This window comes from Cupressus sempervirens, chromosome 10 (assembly GCF_028749045.1).
Source record: "Cupressus sempervirens isolate cs-2001-9-10 chromosome 10, ASM2874904v1, whole genome shotgun sequence".
Taxonomy (NCBI): Eukaryota; Viridiplantae; Streptophyta; class Pinopsida; order Cupressales; family Cupressaceae; genus Cupressus; species Cupressus sempervirens.
The window spans coordinates 861,645,314-861,657,540 of record NC_143127.1 but is presented as its reverse complement, the minus strand read 5'-3'; positions in this window follow the sequence as shown (position 1 = coordinate 861,657,540).

The window sequence follows — 12,227 nt, the reverse complement described above, 5'->3', positions numbered from 1 at the left end:
CTTAGGATCTCTTCTAGGGACTATTTAAACACCAAATCCACCTTTACCTAAAAAGGTGGTATGATGCAGAGTCCTTGAAAATGCGTCATGAAGACCTTGAGTGCCTACACCATATATATTTAAATAACACACACACACACACACACACACACACACACACACACACATATATATATATATAAGTTATTTGAAAATTACAATAGACTAGTAGTAAATTTAACTTGCTTGTAAGTTTTGTGGCCTATCTATACCTAAAGAATCAAAGACATCACAAGTCTCAATTTCAATAACCATAATATTACAAGAAATCCATCCAGTAATCTAGGAAATCTAGAGAGTAATTCTTCCTTGTATCCCCTTGACAGGGAACCTAAGAGATCCATAACTAATAAGAGTAAAAGTGGAATAAATTTTATTCTATTTTTAACACAACATTGAAGCACATACATTTCATTTTCAATTCTTCTAAGATTAAATATTTTGATATATCTCATTGATTAAATATATGAATATTCTATATTAACTCAACAACCAAGTTCTTATAGGTTCCCAAACATCACTACTAGAAACACATACATAAGTTCCCATAAGTAAAAACCATCATAAATATATGAACAAGGTTTCATTATAAATAGTGTAATCCATTATAACAATTAGATAGCATAAAAATCACATAAGCATACCAAGGACAATCATCTTGATATACCCATTCTTCTTTATTACAACTAAGCATGTGTACATATACATATTACAAGGAGCAAGTAATCATTATATATCATGTTTTCATATACTTCTAACATTTTTCTCCTCTAACATGATCTCTATATAAAAATGGATACATAAGTATTATATCATAGTCATGATACAAAAATATGATGTTGCAACATGTAGTCACACATAAAAAAAGATGCAAAATTGGAATGTGTGAAGAAAGATCATCCAAGGCTCTTGAAAAACTCTGGAAAAATACTCAATGGATAAAACACTTTCCACCCAACCATGGAACCTTACTGCCCCACTCCCCTAAGCTAGGAGATAACACAAGGCCCCACACCAAGTTCAAACATAAGAAAGGGATTAAAATAGCTATTTTAACACTGATAAAGTTTATTGCTGATCAATATTGTATCAAAAATTCAAATTGGTTCGGTATTGAATTAAACTTGATAAAAAAATGAAAAAGAAGGAAATCTTTAAACATGAACAAGATCATAAATCATTTGACGATGACATATTGGAAATGATAAACTTATGCTTAAATAGTGATAAAGTTTATTATTAATCAATATTCTATCAAAGTTTCAAACTGATTAGGTATTGGATTTAATGTCATACATAAACATATCTAATTTAATGTCATACATGAATATATCTAATTTAATGTCATACATGAACAAAAATATCATATATTAACCAATAATTTCATAAGTCTAATAATGTCATGCATCAAATAAATATCATATATACATCAAATGTATATCAAATATGTCCACTTACATAAAATCCAACATATATGTTTGTTGATGCCTATACATGTACATGTCTATCAACTATATCTACTCCTTCCCACGAGGGGAAGAAAACAAATCTCTAGAGGCCTTTGGTCATCGTTTGGAGAGAGATGGTGGTGATGATGGGGTCCTCTTCACACGCTTTCTTGTCCTCTTGTTGAGGCTCTTCTCTAACTCGATCTGATACAAACAAAGTAGAAATGAATGAATAATTAATATACATTGAAATCAAATATATGTACACACAAAGTTAATTATTTTCTTACTACCATCATATAGTCACTCTACAAGTCCACCTCGAATGCTCGTGGACGATCACGTGTGACAAGACCCTACAACAATTGAATCAATATAATCACTTATAAATAACATTAGAAATTTTGATACTAACTATAATAAACAAAAAATAAAACCAAGAAAATTCTTTCATGCCTTAGTCAATGGCTGTGAACCAGCCATAGTTGTAGCCACTCCATGATCGACGGACTATCGGAGATGAGATGTCATGAGCTACATGTCATACAATACATGTGACATGTAACATGAAACATGAAACAAATATAATTAAATTAATTAAATTAACATGAAACAATTGTACCTCTACAAAGCTCGTATGATGTCTATGCTCTGAGTCTGTAGTAAATGTTGACGGTCTTTTAAAGAACTGATGCACATGCATAATTTTTTTGTCAATCCTTAATATGGTTACTTAATAATATATATGTATTAATTTAAATTATTAAATCAATACATACCTCTAGACTCATGGATGAGGCAAAAAATGGAGCCAGGGGATCACTACTAGGCCTACCAACACTGTAACCCTAAATTTTGAAAAATGTCAATAGATGCTTATCAATTAATCATTCATTATACATATGAAATGTGATCAAATTAGTAAATTATAATTGTAATTTACTTGTGTGTCAATTCTAAATGTGTCATTCAGGAACTGATCAGTGACAAGCTCATCATCTGCACCATCTCTAGCATGAGTGCTAAATGTGCATAAGGATCCACATGATGTGCACATGTGATCGTGGTGCACTGAAGGCTCCCCCTTAACTAATGGACTTGTGCAATGGATGAGAGTTTGTGTCAAAGCATTAATGGTCCCTAGAGCATTGGCCTCTACATTTTCCTTCACAACTAAAGGAATAGCCACATGCTCACCCTATGGCATGACCACAGGTGCCCTAACTACATTAGGGTCACGACCTGCCCTTGGCCTTTTAAATGATGAACCCCCACCTCTACGTTGGGAGTCTAATATATCAAAATAATTAGGGATCTCCCCAAGGAAAAACTCACAATACAATTTTTTTAAAAAATACGTGGGGATCTCGTGATTGTTGCAAGGAGGGGCATCAAAAATAATCCACCATCTATCCCAAAAATTATTTATAATAGCATCATGTATGCACCAATGGATGGGGAACCATTTAGTACCCTCTCTAATAGTAAATTTTGTTCACCAGCTTTTCTAAAAAATGCACATATTCTACCTTTTAGTATTTCTTTTTTTTTTAACATCTTGATATGACAATTTATTTGCATAAAATCCTTTTTGTTCATCCCTCTTAACCCACCAAACATCTAACTAACCACTAATTAAAGCTATCTAGCTCTTAATGGATTCGAGGGACAATGCCAGCTGAGCCCTCATTGGATTGGCTAGTCCAGATTCTTTCAACCAACCAATGAGTCCTTCTAATTCTATTTTGCCTCTTTCTATTTCATTTATTATATTTTCTTGTGTGCCAAGTGGAAGTCTTTCAATTGGTTTAGGTTGCAAAATTTGTTGTTTTCCTTGGGGAGGGTTTTGGTATTGATTTTCTTGAGGGTTTTGAGTTTCTTGGGGATTTGTCAGTTGATTATTGACATTTTCTAATAAAAAATTAATTGAAATCTAAACAAATAAACAAATGTAAAGAAAAATTGTAAAAACCCTACAAAAAAATATTAAAAACCTACAAAACAATATAAAAAACATATCAAACAATGCAAAATGAAATTTAGATCACATACGACATGTTTGTGATCTTGTATTCATTGGCGAGGAGGCACATTGTCAAGGCTGGTGGTGAAAACTTTGATTTTCTACAATTCTCGTATGTGCTGCTATGAGGAGAGGGCAAAAAAAGAGTTAAAATGAATAGGCTATGGGTATGTAGTCCATTTATAAGATTTTTCTTTTTTAAAACTGTGTACATGCTATTGAAAATTGAAAAAGAAGGGTTGTCACCTTTTTGGCACCACAACTTGGTGTACATACCCAATGCTAAGTTCAAAAATATGTTGATAAGTGTAAGGATTGCAACCTAAAATGAGCGTCATATCAAAAATTACCATAAAATGAGGAAAAGTCTACAAGAGTCAAGGTTGATGTGCACATTCACTAGTCAACAAAATATTAAAATTAAATGAAAGAAATTCAAGCATGAAAAGGAAGATAAACCAGCAAGATCTTAATTTACAAAGAGAGTTTTTAAAAAGATTTTGCAATTGACCAACCTAAATATAAACCAAAGAGACCATAAGTGGATTACAAAGAATACCATAAGGTTATGAACATATGACCTTCCTGACAAGAACTCCAGACACTTGTTCAAACAAACACAAAGGTTGAGAACATTGTAGGAGAGCTTTTCCATCCTACCACAAAGTTCTTAAGCTTCTCTGAAATCTTTCCTAACATGAAAGACACCGAACCCAACATCAAGGAAGACTAACCAAGTTCCCCCCTGCTTATGATGTGTTGTTCCATCTATTTCATCCATTGAAACAACACCAAAATATTAGTCCACATTACATCATAAATCAATTCAATTAAAAATCAAATATTCCCTTATCTCAATGCTTTCAAATAAGTTGCACAATACCTTAAAATCACAACAATGCGCACACATACCTTTTCTTTCTTACCATACCTTGGTATTACATAGAATTGACTATACTAGTGGATAATTCATATCTACTTCATATTATACTCATACATATATATTCACAATCATTTCGGTTCATTCACAATGTCAAGAGTGACCTTTTTTATTTTCTTGGGATATGATTGAAAAATTTGATTAATGCATTGAAGAAAACACATTAATTAAAGGGTGAAGAATGTCACTACCCATTTTTCAGATACCTAATAAAGTGATACTTTCATTGCCACCTTGGATTAGTTGAAGTCATTTGGAATCGAAATAATATTAATAATAGATGCATAATGTAATGCCCCGCCTAAAGATCCTTGGAACACAAGGATAAAATGTGCACTGAATAATTTTTTTTTTCTTAAGATAAGTTATTAAATCAACAACATAAAGTAACCATATACAATAATGAAACATCAAAACAAGGTGATAAGAATAGGGAACATTGCTAAACTCATATATTGACCTACACCAACAGAAGTCTTACAACACTTCCAAGGATCTCCAAGCACTAAACCATAACTCACAAACCAAAGATCACATGAATTATGAGATTATACAAGGGGATGTTCTCTTTCAAACCCATAGTAAAAGCTCCTAGCATGGTTAGACAAACAAGACCATTTCCACTAGTTACAACATAATCAAGAATTACAAGTAGAGACCAACAATGGTCATACACAGCACAAGGGCTCAAAGTTACAACCTCACTCTTGAAATTTGGCTAAGTCTAAAATCCTAAAGCCCTGAAATTTGGCGAAGTCTAAACTTTTCAAGTCCTAAAATTTCCCAGAATATTTATCTTAACTCGGAGAGCTTTGGACCTATCTCAAATGAATTGTCACATATATTAAAATATTTCTTAAGAATATATTAAAATATGTCAACTTATACTTAAATGACATATTTTAAACTCCATAGAAAATATGTTTTGAACTAGGAAGGTGTGGAACCTAGTAGGGTGTCCAAAACCAACTTCCAAAATTTCCTCGGCCAAGCCAAAAATACCCATTATTTTCATGCAAGGAGACATTGATCTGTAGTCTAGCATGAGACTTTGCTTCTCCACACGAGACCTTGCCTAACTGCATGAGAGGATTTGTATTGCTTCGTGCATAGCTTCGCAATGTCATGTAGTTGTTGCATCATATCACGCAACCCTTTCATTACATTGCACAAGGAATACCAATAGCACAACATTGATGCCTTGCCCTTCTAAGGATGTGTCTTCTCCTTGGTCATCGTTCCTCAAGGGTTATCAGAATGTTCATGTCAAAAGCTAATATTTTCAGTCATTTGGTTGCTGAGATTTACTTTAGCCTCTTTTTCTATTTTCTCCATATTTTGCAGTAGTTTGTTTGATTTTAGTATCATTATGATTTTATCATCAATTCCTATGCAACTTCTTACTTTTTAAGGAAGATTTGTGTATTTATATCGAATAGGGAGTTTCTATTCCATTAGATTGTTCAATCTAGCTCAAACTTGGAGATGCTTCAAAAAGATTTGATGGTTTAGCCTAACTTGTACTTTTATAAGTTCAATTATTCAAGTATATTGTGGATTGTGGGCTTGCAATTTTCACTGCAGATTTTTATTTAACATCATTATGCTTTGATTATTGCAATTATCTGTTACATGGTCAAATATTTGTTCATTGAGAAATATGCTCTATAGTCTTACTCATTTTCTCCAAGTTAGCTCTTAAGGAAATCAATAATTCCCTTATATCCTTGTGTTGTCATGGTTCTTATTTGGCCATCACAAATGTTTTCTCTTGATGGGCATGTTCCTTGTTGTGGCACCATCTCAATCCATCGCCTATTTTCTAGTCTTAATCATCTAACACTAGTTATCCCTACTTTCTCTTATTACCATATCTAATTCTCTTATGTTAAGATATGATGTTGTTTTCCCATTTTGATCTTATTGATTATCTATTCTTCATATTCAAATTAATCACTCCTCTAATTGATATCTTCTTTCTCATCCCTTAACTATTTAGATCTAGTGGAAAATCGAGTAAATAGCTTCTTTTACATTTAATTAAGTGGTTGCTATTTGTAAAGTTTGAATTATAAGGGATAGTTTTTGAATTTGAATTAGTTGATTAATAGTAATGATTCTTTTAATTCATATTATGAAAAAGCATGAAGCGATTTATTTATATAGTAATTTGTTCATTATATATATATATATATATATATATATATATATATATATATATATATATATATATATATATATATATATATATATATATATATATATATATATATATATATATATATATATATATATATATATATATATATATATATATATATATACATACATACATACATACATACATACATACATACATACATACATACATACATACATACACACACACATACATACATACATACATACATACATACATACATACATACATACATACTTGTAATTTATTTATTAATTACAATCAATATAATAATATAATAGATTGATGTGTTACCTTATTCTCTAATCCAACTAATTTCAAGAGTTTTATTTGTTAATGTTGGTCTTATGCTCCTCTAAGTTAAATACATCTATGATTCACGATATACTAGGTATAAAATGAGATTTCATGTGATGCAATTCCATTACTCCTTATAGTTTTACTTGTTTAGTCTTTCTCATTTTAGGCTAGGTATTGTTCATATTTACTAGATTTTCCAGTGGAGCTAAATAGCTAAGAGATAAGAAAGAAGAATCAAGTAGATGAGTAATTAGTCTAAATATGAAAAATAGATCTAATCAATAAGAACAAAATGGTAAAACAACATCACACCTTGGCATGCAAGAATTAGATATGGTAATAAGTGAAAGTCAGGATAGTTAGTGTCATATGATTAAGATTAGAAAAGAGGTGATGGATTGAGATGGTGTTGCAACAAGGAATGAGGCCCATCAAGAGAATACATTTTTGATATCCAAATAGGAACCATGAAAACACAAGGGAATTATTGATCTTTCCTTAAGAGTTAACTCAAAGAAAATGAATTAAACTACAAAGCATATTTATAAACCAACAAATATTTGACCATGTAATAGACAACTGGAGTAATCAAAGTGTAATGATATTAAACGAAAATTGCAGCAAAAATTGTAAGTCCACAATATGTTTAAATAATGCAAATCATTTTAAGGGCTCGTTTGGTTGTGGGAATACAAATATGGGAATAGGAATTTTTATTTTGGAATAGAAAATAGGAATATATATTCATATTCTTTGTTTGGTTCAGCCAAAATTTGATGGGGAATTCACGGACGCAAAGTTTTCTAAAATAAATAAAACTAGAATAGGAATACATATTCCAATTCCACCTATTGAGGTGGAATTGAAAATATTTATTTTTGGGAGGAAATTGGAATACATATTCCTATTTTATTCCAATTTGCAATTCTGATTTGGTTCACCCAGACACAAAATTCAAAATTTTAAGAATTTACATATGCTTATTCCACTTGTATTCCCATTGCCAAACAGACTTAAAAGTTAGATTGAAACAACCCAATGAAATTGAAACTTCCTATTCAATATAAATATACAAATATCTTCCTTAAAAATAAGAAGTTGTGTAGGAATGGACGTTGAAATCATAATGATACTGAAATCAAACAAACTGATGTGAAATCTGAAGAAAATAGAAAAATTGGTTGAAGTAAATGTCAAAAGCCAAATGGGTGAAAATATTGGCTTTCAGCATAAACATTCTAATAGAAAATGAAGTGTCAAATCATGAAGTTACATTATCACTTCAAAATAGGAAAAGACACCTATGCTAAAAGGAATAATAGAGTCAATAAGTGTAGATATAAAAGTAGTAAGGTTCAACAGTAAAAACTCGAGGAGCGATGACCAAGGAGAAGACACAACCTTAGAAAATCTCACATAGCAAGGAAAAATTTGAAATTGTCAATTATATTTCTAACAAAAGTTTTGAATGAAACCAATACAAACAAGTAGACCATTCTCTAATCAGTCAAAAACCAAGTCCACAATGATACAGTCTTCGCCAATAGTCCCCAAACTTGCCACTGACTCCCAGCTTTTCCCCCACAATCAAAACGACCTCTTAGATGTCCCTTGGAGCATGGTCAAAGGCCATTCTATTTAACTTGTAAATTCCACGCTACCAGCCATATATCAATGTCCATTATCTCAAACCACCTACATTATGTCCTTGAGAGAAGAAAGAAAAAACAAATAGAAACATCAAAGGAATCATTTAATCCAAAGTATTTTAGGCTAGTCATGGTGATTTAGGAGCTAGTAAGATGCAAACTAATCAACCAATCCTTAATCCAAGGCCAGGTAACATGGAAGCTAAGGTCAAAATAGAAATAAAGAAAAATGTAGTGCTTAATCAAGCTTCCTATTACTCCGACTACCTAATCTTGGAGGAATCTGAAGGCTAATGGCGTTATACAAAAAATGCATCCAATATTTCAGTTTGACATTAATTTTTTGGTTAAGTGGAGAAAAATTATAAGGTATGCATGCACGACCATATTCAATAAAGTAGGTGAGGATAATATAGATGGCAATTTCCTAGGGATCTCGCTAATATGCAAAACAAAAACAAGACAATGCAAGAAAATGTTGAAACTAAGGTGTTATACAAGTGCAATCAACAAGATTATAGCAATAAATTTCACAAATAATGCTAATTGAGAGGAGAACGAAGAATTTCTTGAAAGTTATATACAGTTAACCTTGAATAGAATATATGCCCATACCTATGAGTATCAAGTAAAAGAAAACAATAGAAGAAAACCATTGAAGACAATGAGTTCCCTTCCCAGTTTTTAGTGCTTCCCCCACCTCTTCCCTCAACTCTCCCATTTAACTTAAAAATATGCATGTTGTCCCAATTAGCAGCTAGGGAGTACGTTTTAGTTACTGTCAGATGATGGTTCTAAAAAAAATTAGTACTAAATTAGATTCCCCCAATAGATTTGTAACTACTATTCAAAATCTAGGTCATCAGTATGCAACATAAACCTGTTATTAATATTATTTTGATTCCACTTTTTAATATATATATTTTTAAAAAGAAAATGGCTTCAACTAATCCAAGTGGCAATGACTTATTCAATATCTAAAGAATGGTTTATATGACAATAAGCCATATATTCATAGACACATCTACATCCAGAATACAAAAGGCACATCCTGTAATGTAGGATTTTATGTACTCAATCATATTAAGATATTAAGAATTGAACCATATCCACAGACACACCCGCATCCAAACTGCAAAAACATATTAAGATTTGAAGCATTGTTGAATAAAAGTTTTGACCAGACAAAATAAGTTTGGAACAAAATCATCAAAAACAATCCAAGATTTCACAATAATAGAGAAACAAAATTCCTTTTCAACTTCCAATCATAATTTACTACTACTAAACTTTTATCATATGGGACCAACACTCCTACTAGTTTCCTTTCAAGAGTTTCCGTTGATAAAGGATTGAGAAGGAATAGGAATTGAAGATCCATATGTGAGGTCCCACATGGTAGGAGTCTTGGAAAGATAAGATGCACCATCAAAAACACCATGTATATATTGAACCGTTAATAGAAACCTCAGAACACATGACAAACTTTTTATGTGGATAAATCTAAGAGGTTAACAAAACCTACGACTTTCTCCTCAAAACTCTATTCTATCAATGCCATAGAGAGTCACAAATAAAGGAAACAACTAGGTGGAGGGTGTGTTAGGGCATGAGATATTTTGTATCAATTTAGGAATCACTCTTCTACTATTGGTTACAAATCCACACCATCTTGATTATTGACCTCCTCTCCATTTCAAATGGAATACAAAAAAATTACTTACAAATCATGACAAATGATACAAGTGGCAATGGGTTTAATTCAATGTTACTTTGGAATGCGTTTCCAATATGTTTTTCAGCCATCCTCATCTTGGATAAGTTTCAAGGATAGTGTATGCCTAGGGGACACTGACTTTGATTTCTAGAAGATATTTTTATTTGACTCTTGAAGTAACAAAATAAGAGAAATTTGGAAAAAAGAATTTTGTTAAGTCTTATATTTTAAGTTTCTATTATGTATAAGAGCATGCTTTGTCTATTCTTTATGAATCTCTAAATTTTTCTACATATTTTAATTTGATTTCCTTATTTTTATATAGTTGTCCCCAAAATTGCACAAAAAAATTGTCATCCCAAAAACTCGTCCCCTATTGTATCCATCCCAGAAAATTGGGGTAGCACTGGTTTTAATTTACCATTTGTGAGCTTTTCTATAGATGGGTTGTTCAACACATATACTACTATAGAATGCCTCTCAACACAATAAAATATTAGCTAAAGATAGAGAGAGATACAGCTATAGAGACCTTTCCTTTAACATATTACAGAAACTTGAAGTCTTCCTATAATCAGTATTGTCTCAGAATGCCTCTAATATTTTCTTCAAATTAATACATTTAAAATAGAGATTAACTATACATCGAAGGAGTTCTTGCTAAATTCTCTTGGAAACTACAATCATCTATATTACAAATGTGAGAACTAGAATACAACCACCAAGAATGTTCAAAATTACATGTCAGTGGAAAAGGAATGAACCCAGACAATACTATAGTTCTTTACAAAACTTTTCCTTTAGGAGATATGTACTAGAACATTCGGATAAAATGAAAGCCCTAATATTCTGCTTCTCCTGCAAGTCCCCCAGATGCAAGACTCCCATGCATAAAAGAAAAACTATGCAAACCATGTGTCTCAAGGTAATCGCATTCATTTTTTTTATGTAATTGAAACCCTTGCCTTGAACCTGTGAGAGGATGAACGGTTAGTTTCAGGAGAAGGATAGCTAAATTGTTTGTATGTATACAGAAATCTCATTGCATACTAATGATCTATATATCTTATAATTTTATGAAGCTTTTGCAGCTATCTTGAATGCAAATTAGGACACCTGTCCTCTTTAATTTCATTCAATTCGTCTCAATGGGCACTGGACTGCGCATTTAAATTCTCAGAGGGGCTAAGAATTATTAATGTAGGGACTTAATTTTGTGTAGATACTGAAGGATGGATGTGTTGGAGGAGCATTTATACCTTGTTTATTGCTCAATATTTTTACTATAAAAAATTATGCAGTATTTGTGATGATAAAAGTTGGAAAATCTTACCAACGGGCACTGGATCGTGCATTTAAATTCTCGGAGGGGCTAAGAAATATTAATGTAGGGACTTAATTTTGCATAGATACTGAAGGATGGATATGTTGGAGGAGCATTTATACCCTGTTTATCCCTCAATCTTTTTACTATAAAAAATTATGTAGCATCTGCGATGATAAAAGTTGGAAAATCTTACATAGATTCCCAAACTGAAACCTGCGGACCTCACAAAAATGATTTGATTATATGTCAAAATATCAAACATAAGTAGAAAACAATATGTTCTCGACTCTGCATCTCCTTAAAGATATGAAGAACTCGTTTCCATACACGTTCATACACTTCTCCTATCTTTCCTTCCACTTATAGCGTGCATGTAAGCTAGAGCACTCCCCACCAACAAAAAAAATAAAAAAATGCAGTTTCTGAGGTATCGCATCCCATAACCCTATATTTCTCTTAGGAATTTTACCAAATAGTTTTCGAGCCATCCTACCTATCCATTCTAAATTTTTCCTGTAGCCATGGCAGTTTATGAAACAATAATTTGTTTGGTTAGCTCCAACATTTCATATGTGCATTGAGAA